Genomic DNA, 21,755 nt, shown 5'->3' on the forward strand with positions numbered 1-21,755 from the left:
GGAGAAGAAAAAGATAGAAAACACAGAAAAGAGCATAACAGACATACAGAACATGGTCAATAAATATAGAATATGTGTAACTGGAGTCCCATAAATGAGGAGATAATATATTAGAAGCAATATTTGAAGAGATATGGCCAAAAATTTTCAAAACACTGATGAAAAATACCAGTCTACAGAAGTATTACCAAAAAAGGTATGCAAAAACTGCTAAAAAAAATTTAAAGTACCCAGACAAATTAAAACATATTACCTTTAGAGAAGCAATGAGATCAACAGCAGACATAAAAAGAAATTATGAGAGCAAAAGAGACAATGAATGCAGTGATTCCTTTAAAGTACAGAAAGAAAATAATTGCCAACTTTTAATTATACACCCAGCAAAACTATTCTCTAAAAAGTATAGGTAAATTAAAACTTTATGGATGAAAAAAAGTTAAAACAGAAAAGAAAGAAATGAAAAACCAATGAAGAATTTATCACCAGCAGACTCACAATAAAAAATGTAAAAGAGAGTTGTTAGGTACATGAAAAACAATCCTCAAAATCTGTAATGCAGAAATAAAGAGCAATATAAAAGATAAATGTTTAATGAAGCTGAATGTATACCACCTAAGTTAAGAATTTCTTATAAAGTTAGAAAATTTGGTAGAATTAAAAATACATAACAATAGCAAAAGAGGATGTGAGAGAGTTAAAAATAAAGAAATATGTGTACCTAATAACATATACAAATAATATTAAGCAAAAATTGATAAAAACTAACTGTAAAACCAGAAAAATCTGTAATCATAATGGGATTGGTACTCAATAATTATTTGAATGAGGAGACAAAAAATATCAGTAAAGATATTGAAAGTTTGAGCAATAAAATGTACAACTTAACATAAGTAGCATCTGACTTAAATGCAGTGGAATGCTGCATCCAACCACAGAATACATGTTTTCTTTTCAAATACACAAGGGGCAGTTATCAAAATTCACCATTTATTGGTCCATAAAGCAAATCTCAACAAATTTCTAAGGATTAAAATAATAGTGTATGTTTTCCAACCACAGTGGAAGTAAGTCAGAAATAAACAACAATAAAAGAAACTAGAAAATAACTCTGAAAAAAAATCCCTAAATGTTTAGAGATACTCTTCCAAATAAATAATTGTTTAAATAAGACATCATAATGAAAATTAGGAAATTTAAATTAGAAATTAAATCTGTTCCAACTTTATGTCATTGTCTTGCTCCCACATCTCATCATAGGTTGTCAGAAGCAGCCAGGTCACATTTTGAACACTTCGCTGCTTAGAAATTTCTTCCACTAGATACCCGAAGTCATCTCAAGTTCAAACTTCCACAAATCCTTAGGACATGAACACAATGCAGCCAAGTTTTTTGCTATGATGTGACGTGGGCAATATTTACTCCAGCTCCCAATAAGTTCCTCATTTCCATCTGAGACCTTGTCAGCCTGGACTTCACTGTCCATATCTCTATCAGCATTTTGGTCACAACCATTTAACCAGTCTCTAAGAAGTTCCAAACTTTCCCACATCTTCCTATTTTCTTCTAAGCCCTCCAAAGTCTTCTAACCTCTACCTGTTACCCAGTTCCAAAGCTACTCCCACATTTTCAGTTATCTTTATAGTAACACCCTACTCCTCAGTACCAATTTTCTGTGTTGGTCCATTTGTGTTACTATAAAGGAATACCTGAGACTGGGTTACTTATAAAGAAAAGAGGTTTAATTGGTTCATGGTTCTGCAAGCTGTACAGAAAGCATGGTGCCAGCATCTGCTTGGTTTTTGTGAGGCCTTCAGGAGCTTACAATCATGGTGGAAGAAAAAGCAGTAGCAGGCATGTCACATGGCAAGAACAGGAGTGAGAGAGAGAAAGGGGAAAGTTTACACTCCTTTAAGCAACCAGATCTGTGAGGAAGACAGAACCTTAGGGTTCTCTAGAGGGACAGAACTAATGGAATATAATATGTAATATATTATATATATAAACTATATATATATATATATGTATGTTTATTAAGTATTAACTCACATTATCACAAGATCCCACAATAGGCAGTCTATAGGCTGAGGAGCAATGAAAGCCAGTTCGAGTCCCCAAACTGAAGAACTTGGAGTCCGACGTTTGAGGGCAGGAAACATCCAGCACAGGAGAAAGATGTAGGCTGGAAGGCTAGGCCAGTCTCTCTTTTCACATTTTTCTGCTTGATTATATTCTAGCTACTCTGGCAGCTGAATAGATTGTGCCTAACCAGACTAAGGGTGGGTCTGCCTTTCCCAGCCCACTGACTCAAATGTTAATCTCCTTTGGCAACACCCTCACAGACACACCCAGGATCAGTACTTTGTATTCATTAATCCAATCAAGTTGACACTCAGTATTAACCATCACAGACCCTAAACAACCCAACCTATAGCCTTCTATAGGCTAGGTTTGGCTGGGCCTGGAGACTGGGCCAGATTTAAAACCAGAGGTAGAAAAGAAAGAGAGAGATCAGATAGTGGCCTAGACATAGAATTTGCTCTATTGAGGGCCATACTGTCAAAAGGCCTGGCCCATGGGTCCTCAGTGCCTGTTCTTAATCCCCCACCTGTCCCCTACTGCCCACCCTCCTGCTCCCATACTGCTGCCTCCACCCCAGGTCAAGGGAGCTCCAGCAGTGACTTGGAGCTGGAGAATTCCTCCTGTCCCTGCCCAGCAGATGTGTGTGAGTGAAGGGATTGGGGGTGGGGGAGGAGCCTATGACACTAAAGAATCTCCTGGTTCCTTAGGAGACTACATACTCCTAAGGTCTAGGTTGGAATCTGGAGTGGGTTTTCCCCAGAAATATTTTTACATTTACTTCCATCATCACAACATGATTGTTTAGATAGATGAGTGAAGAATGGCATGAATTTTATGGATTGGCTGGACCTAACATTGTTTCTATGGTGAAATGTTTCAAATACATAGCAACTAAGTCCCCAAGATGAGAAAATGTCTTCATTTACTAGGTGAAGAAAGACACACCTAACCCACGCCCCTGCTATTTGAACTGACGCCACATGGGAACTTCGGCATTCTTGAATCTTATAGAAGCTGCCCTTGCCCTTCTTTCACGTCCTCCATTTTGAGGAGACCAAACCCACTATCCTTTGGCAGCTAAGGGTGTTTGGAAGCGACTCCTGTAGGGAACTCACTGGTTTCCCAGTAGCATGAGCATATCAGTCAAACGATTAGTCCCCTGCCTCACATGTAGACCAATGACCCTGGAAATTGTTCTGTCACACTCCTCCAGTTCTCTGACAATCTGATAGGTGCTGGGAACACACTGCCTGGAGGTGACTTGTTTGCTTGGTTTAAGTGGTTCAGCTGAAGATTTCAACAGAGCTCTGCTGAATTCCTATTGCAATACCAGTAGCCAGTGTTTAAACATTCATACCTCATGAAGCCAGACGATATCCAGAAATGGCACGGCTCTGAGATGCATCTTACCAAGATCACTGAGATGCTGTGGCCTGAATGCCCATTTAACTAGGAAGAATTCTATGCAAGAAAAAAGCACGTTTACAAAGTCTGAAGGCTTCCTTGAGTTAGTATATTTGAAGGGTTGTCTTTTCTTTCATATGTGTTCCGACAAATTTTATGTTTGACTTGATGTCTGTGTGGCTTTCTGAAATGATAATGGGTGTCAATAAATATATGGCTATGTCCACATTTTAAAGTGTCAGAATAGAAGCAAATTGGAGCCAATGTGGCATAGAATAAAGACTATATGAGCTTTATCACTGGACAGAGCAGGTTACAATCCAGGAGCTTTGACTTATCAGCTGTGTGTCCTAGACACAGTTACGTAGCTTCCCTGAGCGTGTGTCCTTAGATGTGAAATAGGAATAAGGGCACTTTACTTGCCTCATGGAGCTGCAGTAAATATTAAACTTGGAACAAACATGTATACATCTACTAGTTACCTGGCATATTGAAGGTGCCCGGTAAATTGTAGACAAAAATATTTAGGATCTCATGTCATCTGAAACATAGAATAAATTGGTGGATGCTGGCTGCATTTACTATGAGGAACGATAGAGGGCAGACTTTACAAAGTTATGTATAAAACACATTGTCTTTCATTTTGACTTCCAAGAGGGTAGTGAGAATTGCATAAATGACTTTCTTAAATGTTTTGGCTGAAAGATGCCTCTATCGCTACTTTTAATTTCTTCGCAGAAACTGGGGGTTTCCTGTTAGGCAAGAATTCCAGAGAAGGATATTGGGCAATGTTTAATTGGCAACTTTCATCACCATGTACATGCCTGGTCCCCCAGATAATGGTGGAGCATTTTTGGCAGGTTTCTGACCACCTCTATACCTGTCATAGATTTTCTGATAGGTAGAGGAAATGAAAGATGCGGAATTTTCCTGACATCGTTTCAAATTGCATCATTTCAAAACAGTATGAAGTGTGTGACTAGAAGCATTATGGAATACAGAAAATCAACTTGCAGCTAACTGGCAATCAGGTTACCTCTAAATTAGCGGTGGATCGGGCTGAGTGTGAATTCCATTCCACCACGAAAGAATGAATGGACATTTAACAAATATTTGTGGAACTCTGGAAACCTCCTGAAATGTAAACATTTGTTCCAGTTTACACTGCCACCTGCAGTCTTTGGGGGAACCAGCCTCACTGAATCTCCACGCATTGTTATTTATCACTGCTTGACGTTTTCGATAATTTAGAGATAAAAAATGGTCTGTCTAAGTTGCTTTACCTAGAATTTTTTGCTTACTGAAGATTGCCTATCTGTGGACTTCAACATTTTTCTTTTTTAAATGTATGTATGATTATATCTTTGGCTCACTTTTCTATTTGAATCCTGACAGTGTTTTTCTTAAGTTCTATAATGGGCTTTTTGAAAATCATTGGTATCATCCTTTGCAAAATGTAAGTGATACAGTTTTGCTAGTCTATGATTTCCTTGGTAGAGACCACAGAACATGGCAAACACTGAAAAATGTGTATTGAATTATGTTCTTTTAAATCATCTTATATTTAAAAATAGTTTTAAAAATATAAAAGAACTATGTACTCATTGTTTTTTAAAAAATAAATATGTAGGCAAAGTAGAAAGATCCCCACTCAAAGGCAATCACTGTAGTTGTTACCAGGTACTTTTAATTTATTTTAATACCTGAGTACTGTTCCTGCAAGTTATATTCTTATTTACCTATTTTCTAGTGCGTTCTCAGTTTTCAATTTTGCCCTGTCATATACTGTTGTTACAAGAACAAAACACTAAGTTATAAATATTTGTATTTACAATTCTATTGCAGTCTTCAAACCATGTGATCACCTCCCTCCCACAACACATACACACACATGCACACATACACACTCAACCACCTCCCTCCCACAACACACACACACATGCACACACACACTCAACCACCTCCCTCCCACAACACACATGCACACACACAAACCACTTCCCTTGCACAACACACATACACATGCAGACACACACAACCACCTCCCTTCCACAACACACACACACACATGCACACACACAGCTATCTTCCTCCCACAACACACACACACGCACACACACACACAACCACCTCCCTCCCACAAAACACACACATGCACACATACACTCAACCACCTCCCACTCACAACACACACACACATGCACACACACACAACCACCTCCCTCCCACAGCACACACACATGCACAGACACACTCAACCTCCCTCCCACAACACACACACACACACATGTACACATACACGTATATATACTCTAAAAACAGCAAGTGCAGGGGAAGAGATTTTTGCTCTGCTGACTGCGGGGGAGTAGAAGACGTTATGAATGGCTGAAGATAAAAGGAATAGTTTACTAAGCAGGTAGTTGGGTTTGCCCAGAAGGAACACATATCAGAGGAATAGGTTATGGGATAAAGAAGATGATAGAGTTGCACTTTTGGAAGAGAGGTAGAGATGATTAAAGGGGATTTTAATGAAGTCTTGATGTATAAACCACTGCTACACATGTGGGATAATGAATTATTTATCTGTCTGTGATATGCTAAGTGAAAAAATTGTCAGCCAGGCTCAGTGGCTCATATCTGTAATCCCAGCACTTTGGGAGGCCAAGGCAGGTGGATCACAAGGTCAGGAGTTCAAGACCAGTCTGGCCAATATGGTGAAACTCCATCTCTACTAAAAATACAAAAAATTAGCCAGATGTGGTAGCACCCGCCTGTAGTCCCAGCTACTCAGGAGGCTGAGGCAGAAGAATCGCTTGAACCCAGGAGGCAGAGGTTGCAGTGAGCCAATATCGTGCCACTGCACTCCAGCCTGGGCAACAGAGTGGGACTCCGTCTCAAAAAAAATTGTCAGTCAGCATTTAGAAACTTTTATAGCACTTTGGCATTGCTGCAAACCCAAGTGCATAATGCCCATCTGTGGACTGGTTTTGTAGAACAGGGAATGTGAGAAATCACATGACTAGTGTAATAGGACCACATTAATAACATGTGATATTTTAAGGTCTATCAACTGTAACCCAAAAGTTTATAAAAATCTGAGAAAAATGTAAGGTTGTAAAAATAGTTTTATGACTTTTAATTTTTAATCAAGGCTGTTTTAAAACTTAAATTTTTACTTAAATTATGAAGTAAAAGTTGTTCTATTTATTGTTAACTTTAATTCACAGATGACAAAACAAGCTCTATTGGACCATTGCATCATGAAATGATACAACTTTTCTGAATGTGGCAGTAACAAACCAAATGTAATAGTGAGAGTGGTTCTGAAAAACTGAAGATCAAACACATTCATACTAGTTTTACTCGGAAATATGATACGTCATATGCTGAGTACAGGTTTGTAGCCTGAATTGATGATGAAGTACTTAAAAACATGTTGTTTTCGTTTATAGAAATGTACCATGTAATGAAGCAATAAATCCGTCAAAACTTAAGTGGGACTTACATATAAAACCAAAAAAGATTTATTTGAAGGAATACTGAAATTAAAATGTAATGATATAAAAGCTAACAGAAGCAGATGTTCAATATTTCACATATAATCATTACTACTTTACAGTCATCTTTTTTTTCCTTTTATTTATTTATTTATTTATTTTATTATACTTTAAGTTCTAGGGTGCACGGGCACAACGTGCAGGTTTGTTACATACGTATACATGTGCCGTGTTGGTTTGCTTCCCCCTTTAATTCATAATTTATATTAGGCATTTCTCCTGATGCTATCCCTTCCCCATCCCCCCTCCCCATGACAGGCCCTGATGTGTGATGTTCCCCGCCCTGTGTCTATGTGTTCTCATTGTTCGATTCCCACCTATGAGTGAGAACGTGCAGTGTTTGGTTTTCTGTCATTGCGATCGTTTGCTCAGAATGACGGTTTCCACCTTCATCCATGTCCCTACAAAGGACATGAATGCATCCTTTTTTATGGCTGCATAGTATTCCGTGGTGTATATGTGCCACATGTTCTTCATCCAGTCTATCATTGATGGACATTTGGGTTGGTTCCAAGTCTTTGCTATTGTGAACAGTGCTGCAATAAACATACGTGTGCATGTGTCTTCATAGTAGCATGATTTATAATCCTTTGGGTATATACCCAGTAATGGGATTGCTAGGTCAGATGGTATTTCTAGTTCTAGATCCTTGAGGAATCACCACACTGTCTTCCACATGGTTGAACTAGCTTACACTCCCACCAACAGTGTAAAAGCATTCCTAATTCTCCACATCCTCTCCAGCACCTGTTGTTTCCTGACTTTTTAATGATCGCCATTGTAACTGGTGTGAGATGGTATCTCATTGTGGTTTTGACTTGCATTTCTCTGATGACCAGTGATGATGAGCATTTTTTCATGTGTTTGTTGGCTGCATAAATATCTTCTTTTGAAAAGTGCCTGTTCACATCCTTTGCCCACTTTTTGATGGGGTTTACAGGCATCTTATAAAGTAGCACCTCAAGTTGCTAAGTCTAAGACCCTTACAGTTGCTGAGACATTGCTGGGAGATTCCAGCAATGGAACCTCCATTATGTTGGAGCAATGAATCTCTATTATAAGCCAAAGATGTTGGCTTATAAATGTTGGGTGAATCTGTGGCAAAATATATGCTTCATATGCTGTTTTAAAATGACACCATTGGTCAGGCATGGCAGCTCATGCCTATAATCCCAGCACTTTGGGAAGCCAAGGTGGGCAGATCACTTGAGGTCAGGTGTTGGAGATCAGACTGGCCAACATGGCAAAGCCCCATCTCTACTAAAAAATACAAAAATTAGCAAAGTGTAGTGCTGCACACCCATAATCCCAGCTGCTTGGGAAGCTGAGGCATGAGAATCGCTTGAACCAACAAGGCGGAGGTTGCGACGAGCTAAGATTGTGCCATTGCACTCCAGCCTCAGCAACAGAGAGAGACTCTGTCTCAAAAAAATAAAAAAATAAAAAAAAAAATAAGATAAGAAAAGCCAACTCATAGAACACAAAGAACTTGTAATGTTTACTTCACTGAAATTTGACAAATTCACAGACATTACTAACATGGTCAATTTTTTTTAGTATTTATACTGGTGTTTTATTTATTTTATTTGATTAATTAATTTATTTTTTCGAGACAGAGTCTCGCTTTGTTGCCCAGGCTGAAGTGCACTGGCATGATCTCAGTTCACTACCATCTGCCCCTCTCTGGCTCAAGCGATTCTCTGCCTCAGCCTCCCGAGTAGCTGGGATTACAAGTGCCTGCCACCGCGCCCAGCTAATTTTTGTATTTTAGTAGAGACAGGGTGTCATCATGTTTGCCAGGCTGGTCTCGAGCTCCTGACTTCAGGTGATCCACTTGCCTCGGCCTCCCAAAGTGCTGGGATTGCAGGTCCAAGCCACTGTGCCTGGCCTATACTGGTGTGTTATGAAGAACATGACCGTGATATGAAGAAATAATTCTTTTTTTTTTTTTTTTGCTTTCAAATTAGCCCTGAACTTTCTACAGTTATGAAGAATCCCATTATAAACAAATGTGATTTAGAGTTTAAATTTTGGGTATGTGTATGTTCCCTGTAATGACATTATGGCATAGTTACTCAGATTAAGAAGTTTGTGCCAGAATGTAAATCAATGCCTGGCTTCCTTCATTGACAAAGTTTTGCTGTTAAAAAAGCAAGCTGAATTAAACATTCCATTAAATTATAGAGTAAAGATTGTGAATTATGTAAAAGCTAATATTTTAAATTTATTGTTCTTTTTATTACATAATAATATGGAAACTGATTATAAATGACTGTTGCTGCATGCAGAGGTCAATGATTTTTGAGAAGAAAAACTCTATCAGGCATATTTGACTATGGAATAAACACTGTGTGTTTCTGCAAGAGAAGAAGCCATTTTGGTCAACTATTAAAAGATGTGAATTGGATAACCAGCCTTGTTTATTTGTCTGATATTTTGATAATTTTAATGATCATAATACTTCATGCAAAGTGGGAATGCAGCATTTTTTCCAATGGCAGATAAGATCTAAGGGAATAAAAAAAGTTAGAAACTTGGAAGAACTGAGTTTCTATAGATTGTTAGGACACGTTCTATAATGTAACAATTATTAATGAAGTGATGATCTTGTTACTGCGTGTCTGTGAAAAGTTATCTCTGAATACTTATCAAATTTGAAAGTATGTTTTGAAATTTTATTTTCCACCGAGTGAAGACCCAATATAAATAATCCATTTCTTTTATAAAAGATTATTTAGAGCCAAGCATGGTGGCTTGTAATCCCAGAGGCTTGTGAGGCTGAGGCAGGAGGATCCCTTGAGGCAGGAGTTTGAGGCTGGAGTGAGCTGTAATGGTGTCAACTGCACTCCCCTAGGCTACAGTGCTAGACCCTGTCTCTAAAAAAGAAAATATAATTTAAATTTAATAAACTATACAGAATATGTTAAAATTGGCAACTGTTGAAGGATTGAAAATGAATTTTGAAATACAGCATCATTTGCTTCTTTTTGTGTAAAGATTAAAAATAAATATCCTGTGCCTCCTGAAATTGCTTTAAATCTCTTCTTCCATCCTGTCAACAGGCCTCTGGGAGACTGATTTCTCTATTATGAATAATAGTAAGTCAAAATGTAGAAATAATTTAGATATACATTATCCTCTGTGAGTATATTTCATCACTCTAACCTAGATTAAATATGTTAATAAGGAAGCAATAAACTCATTTTTTTGTGTTAAAAATGTCAAATATTTAAACTGTTACATTGTTTGTTCAAAGTGTTAGTAGAGGAGTTTATTATGGGTAATTGCTATTTTACTCATAAGTGTTTAGTTATAATCACAGAACAACAAAAGTTACAAATGTAATAATGATTTTATTACATATGCACAATGTCAGTGTATACAGTTTCTGCAATTTTTTTCTGTTTCTTTTTTAAATTTAATTTAATTTTTAAAATTATACTTTAAGTTCTAGGGTACATGTGCACAATGTGCAGGTTTGTTACATATGTATACATGTGCCATGTTGGTGTGCTGCCCCCATTAGCTCGTTATTTATATTAGCTATATCTCCTAATGCTATCGCTCCTCCCTCCCCCCACCCCACGACAGGCCCCAGTGTGTGATGTTCCCCTTCCTGTGTCCAAGTGTTCTCATTGTTCAATTCCTACCTGTGAATGAGAACATGCGGTGTTTGATTTTTTTGTCCCTGTGATAGTTTGCTGAGAATGATGGTTTCCAGCTTCATCCATATCCCTACAAAGGACATGAACTCATCCTTTTTATGGCTACATAGTATTCCATGGTATATATGTGCCACATTTTCTTAATCCAGTCTATCATTGATGGACATATGGGTTGGTTCCAAGTCTTCGCTATTGTGAATAGTGCCGCAATAAACATGCGTGTGCATGTGTCTTTATAGCAGCATGATTTATAATCCTTTGAGTTTCTGCAATTTTAAAATCTCCTATGTTACACTACTTCTGATAATATTTACTGAAATTTAATTTTATATTTGTTGGATCTAGCCATAAATATTGGACTCGTATTACATATTCATTTAGTTGTTTTTCAAATTATCTACTTTGGTTGCATTTTACAAAAGCATCAGTCCGTGATGGATTGGAGATTTCGAAATCCTGCTCCTTCAGCACCAATGGTTTCAGAAGCGCCTGTGAAACCTTTCCTTGGGACCCTTTCAAGAGAACTCAGTAGAGGTTTTCAGTGAGAACCTAAGTACTTAGTCACCAAGGCTTTTGGGAGGCAGAGTTATATTTTATTAATATTTGTGACCCCTTGCTGGAGGAACCTTAGAGCACAAGCAGGTCCAGGTTAGTTGGATTATACATTTTGATGTTCTTCTAACCTTGTGTCACAGTTAGTACTGTTTCTTCAGAATGCATCTGAGAAATGGGAGGTTAACATATGAATTCATTTCAAAGCTGGAAATTATAGATTTCACAACATCTGTTTCAAATATTAGAAGCAAGAAATAAAGCTTTGAAACGCAAGAATAATCAAGTCTTGGGCCGGAAACAAGAAGACCTGAAGTCTAATTTCAGTTATGGATCTTGTCTGAGCTATCATCCACAAAGACCAACAAGCAGGCTGGGTCTCCCATGTTCCTGCCTCTTCAACAGGCCACCATCTCACATCCCTTTTGGGCCTACCAATCAGATGTCTCAGCATTTCTCAAAAACAGAACCCAGCATTTACTGCCTTCCAGGGCTCTGTTGGCGAAATCCTGTGTGTAGACAAATGCAGGCTGCTCTCTGCAGCCTTTGGTGTTATTGATTTCTTTCCTCTCTTGCCTTCCATGACTCTATTTTGGTTCTTCTTCCACTTCCCTGACTGCTCATATTTAATCTCTTCTCTTTCTGCTTTTTTTCCCCTCTCCATCCTCTAGGAGGGTTTCACAACGCTCTTCTTTTCTATCTGCTTGGGGATTTCATTCAAACTCAACGTCCCAGTGTTTATCTCTCACATTTGTGTAAGTCACGTAGCTGTTGATGAAAGCTTTCCAAAATTCTCATTCTTATTTGACAGCTCAACTTTTGATATTGACAAATAAATAAGTCATTTGTTTTCCTTGAAGTGAAAAGCTCACTTAATTCATTTTTAAGAAAATGCCTGTCAAATACCCAAGTCCGAATGACTGTCAGTCCTTCAAGTAAAAGTCGTTTTCCATGAAGAATGCAGTTAGCTTAGCTCATAAGTTAAGCCATTGCATATGAGCTCTTCCTTGGTTGTGCAGCATCCTACATGCCTTTTCAGCAGTGTCATGGCTGAAAAATAACTTGCTTTCCTTTTACATCTAACCTCAACTATTTCTAGTCTTTGGGCCTTAAACTATGGTGACTTTGTTTTCTGGATCTTAGAACACATAGTTTGAAAAAGAATTTTTGTGCCATTTAGAGATACAAGAGACCTGCTGAAAGGTACATGCTTCAATGGCTCTGGTAGTTTGTGTGATTGACCAAGAGAACGTTTGAAGTTGGAACTATCTTAGGCATCCCTGACATAGTCACTACAGAAACTGGTGAGTGCCAGGTGCCTCCAAGAAGGTAGTGAGTGAGGAGAGAAGGCATCATGTCAGCGTCCCACTTGGAAATAGTTAGGCAAATCTTTGAATGTTAGACTTAGCATGGCCTGATTTAAGCTGACATCCATAATGGGGCTGCTTAGAACTGCCTTGTCAACTCTGTCAACAGACACCAGACACTGAAATACCAAGTCAAAGAACAGTCTAGTAAATTAATGACCACACCTGCCCTACCTGCTTGCATATACAGCTGATGAACATTTATACTAGAAATTCTGGATAGACTGTTTACCTGCTTGATTTTGAAGGTGGATCTGATATGGTCATGGGATCACAGGCACCACCTGTTGAGGAGACGAGGCTCATAATTAATCCATGATTGTTGGACAGGTGAAAAAATAGGGTATTGTTATGGGAGGGAACTGATTATGGTCTTTATGCCTCATCCATCTGGCTGCATAAAACACATGCACATCCTGACATATGGTCACCAGTTAAACAGCGGGGAGAGAATTACAAGGTACAAACGAGGAATGGACACCCCAGCTTCTCTTTGTGGCCAATATGAGATGTTTTGAAATGGGTCTTATGTTTAAATTTCCTTAAAAATAATCATGAACAAAAGGGGCTTTTAACTTCTGTCTCAATACTGTCTTTGAGACATCTTAATGCCCTACCAAACATGCTACTTCTCTATTCTCTCAAACCTTAAGTATTTCTACCCATTTGCCTCATAGCAATGTATGGATATTAACTGATGTTTAATGACAGTTGGAAGACTTACAGAAGACATGCTATGTATTTGCATGAGCTATTAACTCTAGATTATTATAGTTCCCATTATGTTACTTATTTGGTGTAAGGGCAATATCTAATGTGAGGTGCATTTTTTTTTTTAGCTGTTATTATGTGTTGGGTGCTATTTTAAGCATAATGCATGTATTAACATATTGAAATCTGTAAGATGGAAACCATTATTTCTATTCTATAGAGGAAGGAACTGAGGCCTAGAGCCATTGATGCACTTACCCAAGGGCAAACAGCTAATAAATGATGGAACTGAGCCTGTCTGAACTCCAAAGCCTGTATTCTTTACCATTTTGCTTTAACATGTGTGAAATGGAAAGAATCTAAGACAGGGAGAAGACTCCAGTTCTACTGCTAGCCTCATGGTGAAGTAACTGTGTGACTTTGGGCGAGTCACATACCTTTTGGTTCTCAGTTTCTTCAGTTACAAAACAAAAATGATAATACCCACCCTACTCACCTCAGGTAGTTAGTGAGAATAAAAAGACTGTGAGCAGCTTGAGAGAAAGAATTAGAGGATTTATAACTGTAATCTAAGCCTAAGCACTATGCTTGATAGATAATTTTTTAATAATTGCCTAAATTTGTTTAAATGACTCATGAATGAATGAATGAGTCAGTGGTTCTGCAAAATGATGAATGTGTAACCTCCTTTAAGACTATAAAGATCATACAATTATAAGGGCTTATTATTAATTTGTCTATGAAGTCCTAAATGAAAGATATCAAAATTTCATTAAACTTTTAATTTTGAGATTATTATAGATTCACATGTAGTTGTAAGAAACAGTGCAGAAGGATTCCATGTACCCTCTACCCAGTACCCACCAGTGGTGACATTTTGAAAACCATAGTATAATGTGACAAGCAGGATATTAATGTTCATATTAGAGATATAGAACATTTCCCATCACCACAAGGATCTCTCCTGTTGCCTTTTTATAGTCATATCCCCATTCCAATCTGCCCCCATGCCCTCCTTGGCAATCACTAATATGTCCTCTATGTCTGTAATTCTCTCACTTCCACAATTTTATGTAAATGGAATTGTACAATATGTCTAGCCTTTTGAGGTTGGCTTTTTTTCTCCCAGCATAATTCTCTAGAGATTCATTCAGGTTCTGTGTATTATTGTTTCTTTTTATTGCTGAGTAATCTTCTGTGGTATGGATATACCACAGTTAGTTTAACCTTTTGCCCACTGAAGGACATCTAGACATCCAGTTTTTGGCAATTACAAATAAAGCTGCTATAAATATTTATATGCAGACTTTTGAGTGAATATAGCTTTCTTTCTCTGGGACAAATGTCCAGGAGTGCAATTGGTGAGTCATATCGTAGCTGGATATTTAGTTGTTTTTTAATGAAAGTGGCTGTTCTCCAGAGTGGCTATACCAGTTTACGTTCCCAAAAGCAATGTTCTGGTTTCTCTGCATCCTTGCCAATGTTTGCTGTTGTCACTATTTTTTTCCTTTATTCATTCTGATGGGTATGTAGTGATATCTCTTTGTGGTTTTAATTTGCATGCCATTAATGACTAATGATGTTGAATATCCTTTCATGTGCTTATTTACCATCTCTATGTCCTCTTCAATGAAATGTCTGTTTATGTCTTTTGCTCATTTTCCAACTGGATTTGTTTTCACTGTTTAATTTTGAAAGTTTAAAAAATACATTCTAGATACTAGTCTTTTGTCAGGCAAGTAGTTCACAAATATTTTTTCCTAGTCCATAGCTTGCCTTTTCGTCCTCTCCACAGGATCTTTCAAGGAACAAAAGCTCATAATTTTAATGAATTTATCAGTTTTTCCTTTATGGCTTGTGCTTTTGGTGTCAAGTTTGAGAACCCTTTGTTTAGCCTTAGATCCTGTAGATTTTCTCCTATTTTTTCTAATAGTTTTGTAATCATACATTTTACATTTAAGTCTATTATTCATTAGGAATTAACTTTTGTATAAGATGTGAGATTTTAGTTTTAGTTTCAGTTTTTTTGTATGTATGGGTGTTCAGTTTCTCCACAGCACCATTTGTTGAAAAGCCTGTCTTTTCTCCATTGAATTGCTTTTGCACCTTTGTAAAAATCAATTGGGCATATTTGTGTGAGTCTATTTCTGGATTCTCTGTTCTGTTTCATTTATCTATGTGTCTATCACTTTGCCAATATTACAGTTTTTATTACTGTGGCTATATAGTAAGTCTTGAAATCTGGTAGACTGAGTTACCTCCTACTTAATTTTTCTTTTTCACATTGATTTGGCTCTTATAGTTTCTTTGTCTTTCCTTATAAATTTTAGAATAATACAATCTACAAAATATCTTGCTGGGATTTTGACAGGAATTGCATTAAACCTATATATCAATTTGAGGACAATAGATAACTTTACTATGTTGAATCTTCTATTCATGAACGGAGCATGTCTTTCTCTCCATTATTTAGATCTTCTTTGATTTCATGAGTGTTGTGTAGTTTCCTGCATACCAGTCTTGTACATGTTTCTTAGGTTTATACCTGCTTTTATAGCAATTATAAATAGTACTGTACTTTTGTGTCCATGTGTTCATTGCAAGTGTACAAAAGTACAATTGATTTGGCCAGGTGTGGTGGCTCACGCCTGTAATCCCAGCACTTTGGGAGGCCGAGGCAGGTGGATCACGAGGTCAAGAGATCGAGATCATCCTGGCTAACATGGTGAAACCCCATCTCTACTGAAAAATGGAAAAAAGTAGCCAGGCATAGTGGCAGGCACCTATAGTCCCAGTTACTCGGGAGGCTGAAGCAGGAGAATGGCATGAACCTGGGAGGCGGAGCTTGCAGTGAGCTGAGATCATGCCACTGCACTCCAGACTGGATGACGGAGTGAGACTCTGTCTCAAAAAAAAAAAAAAAAAGAAATACAATTGATTTATATATTTTTTCTGTATCCTGCATCCTTGCTGAACTCACTTGTTCTAGAATTTTTTTTTAACTTTTAAAAATAGATTTCTTGACATTTTCCACATATGCAAATAAAAGCCATTTTATTTCTTACCAATCTCTATGCTTTTTCTTTTCTTGCCTTATCACACTGGCTATAAGTTCCAGTACTATGGTGAATATGAGTAATGAGAAAGATAGCCATTAGTCATGCTTGTTGATATGTTGATAGATGTTGATAGTTCTCAACAAGATTAAGAATATTGTTCCCAATTGTTTGTTGTTGTTGTTGTTGTTTCCTTTTTAGAGACAGGCCCTCACTCTGTCACCCAGGCTAGAACATAGTGGTGTGATCATTGCTTACTGCAGCCTTGAATTCCCAGGCTCAAGCAGTCTTCCCATATCAGCCTCCCAAGTAGCTAGAACTACAGTCATGTACCACCATGCCTGGTTAACTTTTTAAAAAGATTTGTAGAGACAGGAGCTTGCTATGTTGCCCAGGCTGATCTTGAACTCCTGGGCTCAAGTGATCCTTCTGCCTTGGCCTCCCAAAGCATTAGGATTACAGGTGTGAACCACCATACCCAGCCTTTTTTTTTTGTTTGTTTGTTTGTTTTTTTGAGAAGGGATCTCATTGTGTTGCCTAGGCTGGTCTCAAACTCTTGGGCTCAAGCAATCTTTCCACCTCAGCCTCTTGAGTAGCTGGGACGATAGGCGCTCACTGCTATTCCTGGCTTGTTCCCAGTCTTGGGGGCAAATTATTTCGTCTTTCATCAATAAGTATATTGTTAGCTGCAGATTTTGTATAGATGTTCTTTGTAAGTTGAGGACATTCCCTTCTATTCTTGCTTCTCTGACCATTTTTATCATCAATAGGTCCTAAATTTTGTCATTTTTTTCTTTATCAATTGATATAATCATGTAGTCTTTCTTTTTTAGCCTTTTAATAAGGATATATTACATGAATTTTTACATATTGCACTAGTATTGTATCCCCGGAATAAATCCACTCACTCATGGTGTATATGTCTTTTTATGTGTTGGTGAATTCTCATGAATATTTTGCTAAATATTTTTTTAATCTATAGTTAGGAACAATATTGGTCTGTAGTTTTCTCTCTTTTTGCAGTATCTCTAGCTGGCTTTGGTATTAGCGTAATACTAGCTTCACAAAATGTATTGGAAAGTTTTCTCTACTTTTCCATTTTCCAGGAGAGACTATGTAGCGTTGGTAGTAATTTTTCTTTAAATGTTTGGTAGAATTCTCCAGGGAAACAATTTGGCCAGTAAATTTCTTTTTGGTGAAGATTTTTAAGTTACAAATTCAATATCCTTGATAGTTATAGTGATATTTGAATTATCAATTTTATATTGGGTAAGTTGTGGTAGTTTGTCTTTTTTAAGGATTAGTCCATTTCACCTAAGTTGTCAAAGGTATTTGTTTTGAGTTGTTCATAGTATCCCTATTATCCTTTTGATGTCTGCCTGATCTGTGGTTATATTCTCTACTCATTCTTGATGTTAATATGTGTCTTCTATTTTTGTCAGTCTTGCTAGAGATTTATCAATTTTATTAATCTTTTCAAAGAGAAAGCTTTATATTGTTGATTTTCTCTATTGTTTTCTGTTTTCAATTTCACTGATTTTTGCTTTTATCTTTATCAAGTCCTCCTTCTATTTGCATTGGGTTTACTTTGCTCTTCTTTTTCTATATTCTTGAGGTATGAGTTTAGATTATTGATTTGAGACTTTTTCTCTTTTCTAATATGTTTATTTAAGGGCTATAAGTTTTTCTTCCAGTACTGCTGGAAAATTTGTGACACAATTTGGATTTTGATATGTTTTTCTTATTTATTTACATGTTTTTTGTATTTCTTTGAGGCTGCCTCTTGACCCATGGATTGTTTAGAAGTATATTGTTTAGCTTCCAAGGGTTTGGAGATTTTCCTATTATCTTTCTGTGATGAATTTAAAGTTTGGCTCCATGCGGTCAGAGAATACACTCTGTATGATTCAATTTTTTAACAATTTGTTGAGGTTGTTTTATGACCCAGAATATGGTCTATCTTGGTATGTGTTTCATGAGTATATACACACAAGAATATACAGAATGTATGTTCTGCTGTTGTTGGGTGGAGTGTTGTATAAATAGCAATTAGATCCTGTTGATTGATGATGCATTGAGTTCTTCTATGTTCTTTTTGGATTTCTGTCTACTATGGATTTGTCTCTTTTTCCACTACTATCAGTTTTTACTTCACATATTTTATAATTCTGTAGTTTGGTACATACACACTTAGGACTGTCTTTTCATTTTATTTTATTTTATTTTATTTTATTTTTTTGGTGGATTGGCCCTTTTACCACTATGTAATATCCCTCTCTGTCTCTGGTAATAATTATTGCTCTGAAGTTTACTTTATCTCATATTAACATAACCACACCTGCTTTTTTAGATTAAAGTTTACATGATATACCTTTGTTGCAGGCAGAATAATGACCCTAAATATGTTCACGTCCTAATTTTCAGAACCTGTGAATGTGTGACCTTATACAGCAAAAGAAACTTTGCAGGTGTGATTAAATTAAGAACTTTGAGATGAGGAGGGTATCCTGGGTTATCCAGGTGGACTCAATGTAATTACAAGATTCTTGAAAGTGGGAAAAGGAGGCAGAAGAGGAGGTCAGAGTGATGTGATCTAAGAAGGACTCACCTTCCATTGCTGGCTTTGAAGATGGAGAAAGGGAGTCATGAGCCAAAGAATGTGGATGACCTCTAGAAGCTAGAAAGTTGGAAAAGAAAAGAAGACAAATTATCTCCAGAGTTTCCAGAAGTAAATGCAGCCCTGCCAACACCTTGACTCTAGCCTTGTAAGACCTGTATCAGATTTCTGACCTACAAAACTGTAGGATAACACATTTGTGTTCTTTCAAGCCATTAAGTTTGTAGTAATTTGTCATAGTAGCAATAGAAAACGAATACAACATTTTCCATCCTTTTACCTTCAACCTACCTATATTATTGTCTTTGGAGTGAGTTTCTTATAGGTAGCACATAGTTGAGTCATGTTTTTTAATCCACTCTTTTAATTTTAATTTAATTTTATTTTTTTCAATACACGATTCCAGTCTTGAAAAAACCTACTGACCGGGCATGGTGGCTCACGCTTGTAATTCAAAAGAGGTCAAGGCAGGTGGATAGCTTCAGCCCAGGAGTTCAAGACCAGCTTAGTGAGACCTAGTGTCTACAAAAAAAAAAAAAAAAATCAGTCACGTGTGGTGGCAAGTGTCTGTAGTCCCAGCTACTTGGAAGGCTGAGGTGGGAAAACTGCTTGAGCCTGGGGAACAGACGTTGCAGTGAGCTACTGCACTCCAGCCTATGTGACAGAGTAAGACCCTGTCTAAAAAACAAAACAAATAAAGAAACAAAAAACCTACAGCACCTGGTATTCCCAAGTGGTTTCCCATCCAAGTATTAATCAGGGCTGACCCTGCTTATCTTCGAAGATCGGACAAGATCAGGTGCGTTCAGGGTGGTATGGCCATAGACTGTTTTTCAGCTGGTGTATTTAGACTATTACATTTAGTGTCATTGATATGTTAGAGCTTAAGTCTACCATTTTATGTTTTGTTTTCTGTTTGTTCACTCTTTTTTGTCTTTCTGTTTTCTTTTCCTTGCCTTCCTGTGAGTTAGTTGGTCATTTCTTAGAATCCCATTTTGATTTACCATATTGTTTTTTAATGTGCCTCTTTGATAGCTCTTTAGTGTTTGGTCTAGGTATTACATGATATCTACGAAACTTATAACAGTCTATTGTTATTACTCACAATTTTTCCTGAAACTTTACACATTTTTGTTCTAGGTCCACTCTATGGCAGCCACTGTACCAGCTGCTAAGTTGTGAGGATGAATAAAGCACATTCACTGCATATAAAGAGCTTATAGTCTCATGGAAGGGTCAGATGCATTAAAAAAGTGTCCCTATAATATACATGCCAAAAGAGGAGTATTCATCTAAATCAGAGGTTGGCAAAGTTTTTTTTGTAAAGGGTCAGATAGTAAATAGTTTAGGCTTTGTGGGCCAAGTGATCTCTGTTATAACTATACAACTCTGCCACTGTATTGTGAAAGCAGTCATAGACAATATGTAAATGAATGTTTGCGACTGTGTTCCAATAAAACTTTATTTTCAAAAACAGGCGGCGGGCCAATTTGGTTCACTGGCTGCAGCTTGTTGACCACTGTTCTAGCTATTTTATTTATTTACTTATTTAGAGACAGAGTCTCACTCTGTTGCCCGGGCTGGAGTGCCGTGATGCGATCTTGGCTCACTGCAACCTCTGCCTCCCGGATTCAATCGATTCTCCTGCCTCAGCCTCTGGAGTAGCTGGGACTACAGGCACCCGCCACCACACCTGGCTAATTTTTGTATTTTTAGTAGAGACAAGGTTTCACCATGTTGACGAGGCTAGTCTCGAACTCCTGAACCTGTGATTTACCTGCCTCAGCCTCCCGAAGTGCTGGGATTACAGGCATGAGCCACTGCACCCGGCCTCTAGCTATTATTTTTATTTCCTCTTTATGTTTTACTATGTAAAGTACGGTTGTTATGATAATTAAATGAGCTAATATTTGTAACATGCTCAGAACAAGTCCTGGCAGATATTAAGCGCTACATGAGGTTAGTCTTTAGCTGTTCCCTGTCTCGCCCTCTATTCCATACACATAAAATGCCTGAGGCTTGATGTGGGTTATTTGGAGGATATGCTCGAAGGCTAACCGTGGCCACGGTTGATGCGTTTGCTCATTACTTAGGTAGGTCGCTTCAACAGCATCCTTCATAAGTTTACCAGGTTTGTTTTGACCATGAGCACCCATGAATCTTTGAGCATCAATCTGCTTCCCTCCTCCCCAGAGAGTAATGAGGTATGGGAAGCTGAATTTCTTCTGGAGTTAGATGATCTGGCCTAATCCCTGCCTCTGCCCATTTAATTTCACCTCTGAACCTATAGTGTCCTTGTATATAAAATGGGAATGATGCTCTACCCTCACAGGATAAGTGTAGAAATTAAACAAGATGATGCATATGAAAAGTACTTTGCGAACCATAAAGTACTTTGTAACTGCTGGTAATTGTTAACATTATTAGGATGTAAGAACTCTAATTCATTCATTCCTGGGTTCTTTTCCTACAGGTTCTCAGCCTCTAGCAGGAAGGGTAGCACTTACACAGGCACTAAAGACCCAATGCCCAGTTATACCCGGGGAGAAAGGAGATTGTTATTTATATAATTAGTAGTTAAAAATCAGATTATTTGTGTATGCCTTTGTTCTACTGAATGATACCTCTGTGGCTTTCCAAACTTTACATGTGCCATGTAGTCAAAGGGGAAACAATTGACCTTTCTCTTGTTGAGGTGTGTTTATACAATTGCCTGCTAAGTAGGAGTTAGCCGTTGAAATAAAGCA

At 37.6% G+C, this 21,755-nt stretch overlaps 1 pseudogene; it reads right to left on the reverse strand.

The window, feature by feature from the left end:
- Positions 1-19,716: 19,716 nt before the first annotated feature.
- LOC112607418 lies at positions 19,717-19,835 on the reverse strand (annotated as a pseudogene).
- Between the last annotated feature and the right edge of the window lie 1,920 nt (positions 19,836-21,755).

Source organism: Theropithecus gelada, chromosome 14 (assembly GCF_003255815.1).
Source record: "Theropithecus gelada isolate Dixy chromosome 14, Tgel_1.0, whole genome shotgun sequence".
NCBI classification, from domain to species: Eukaryota; Metazoa; Chordata; class Mammalia; order Primates; family Cercopithecidae; genus Theropithecus; species Theropithecus gelada.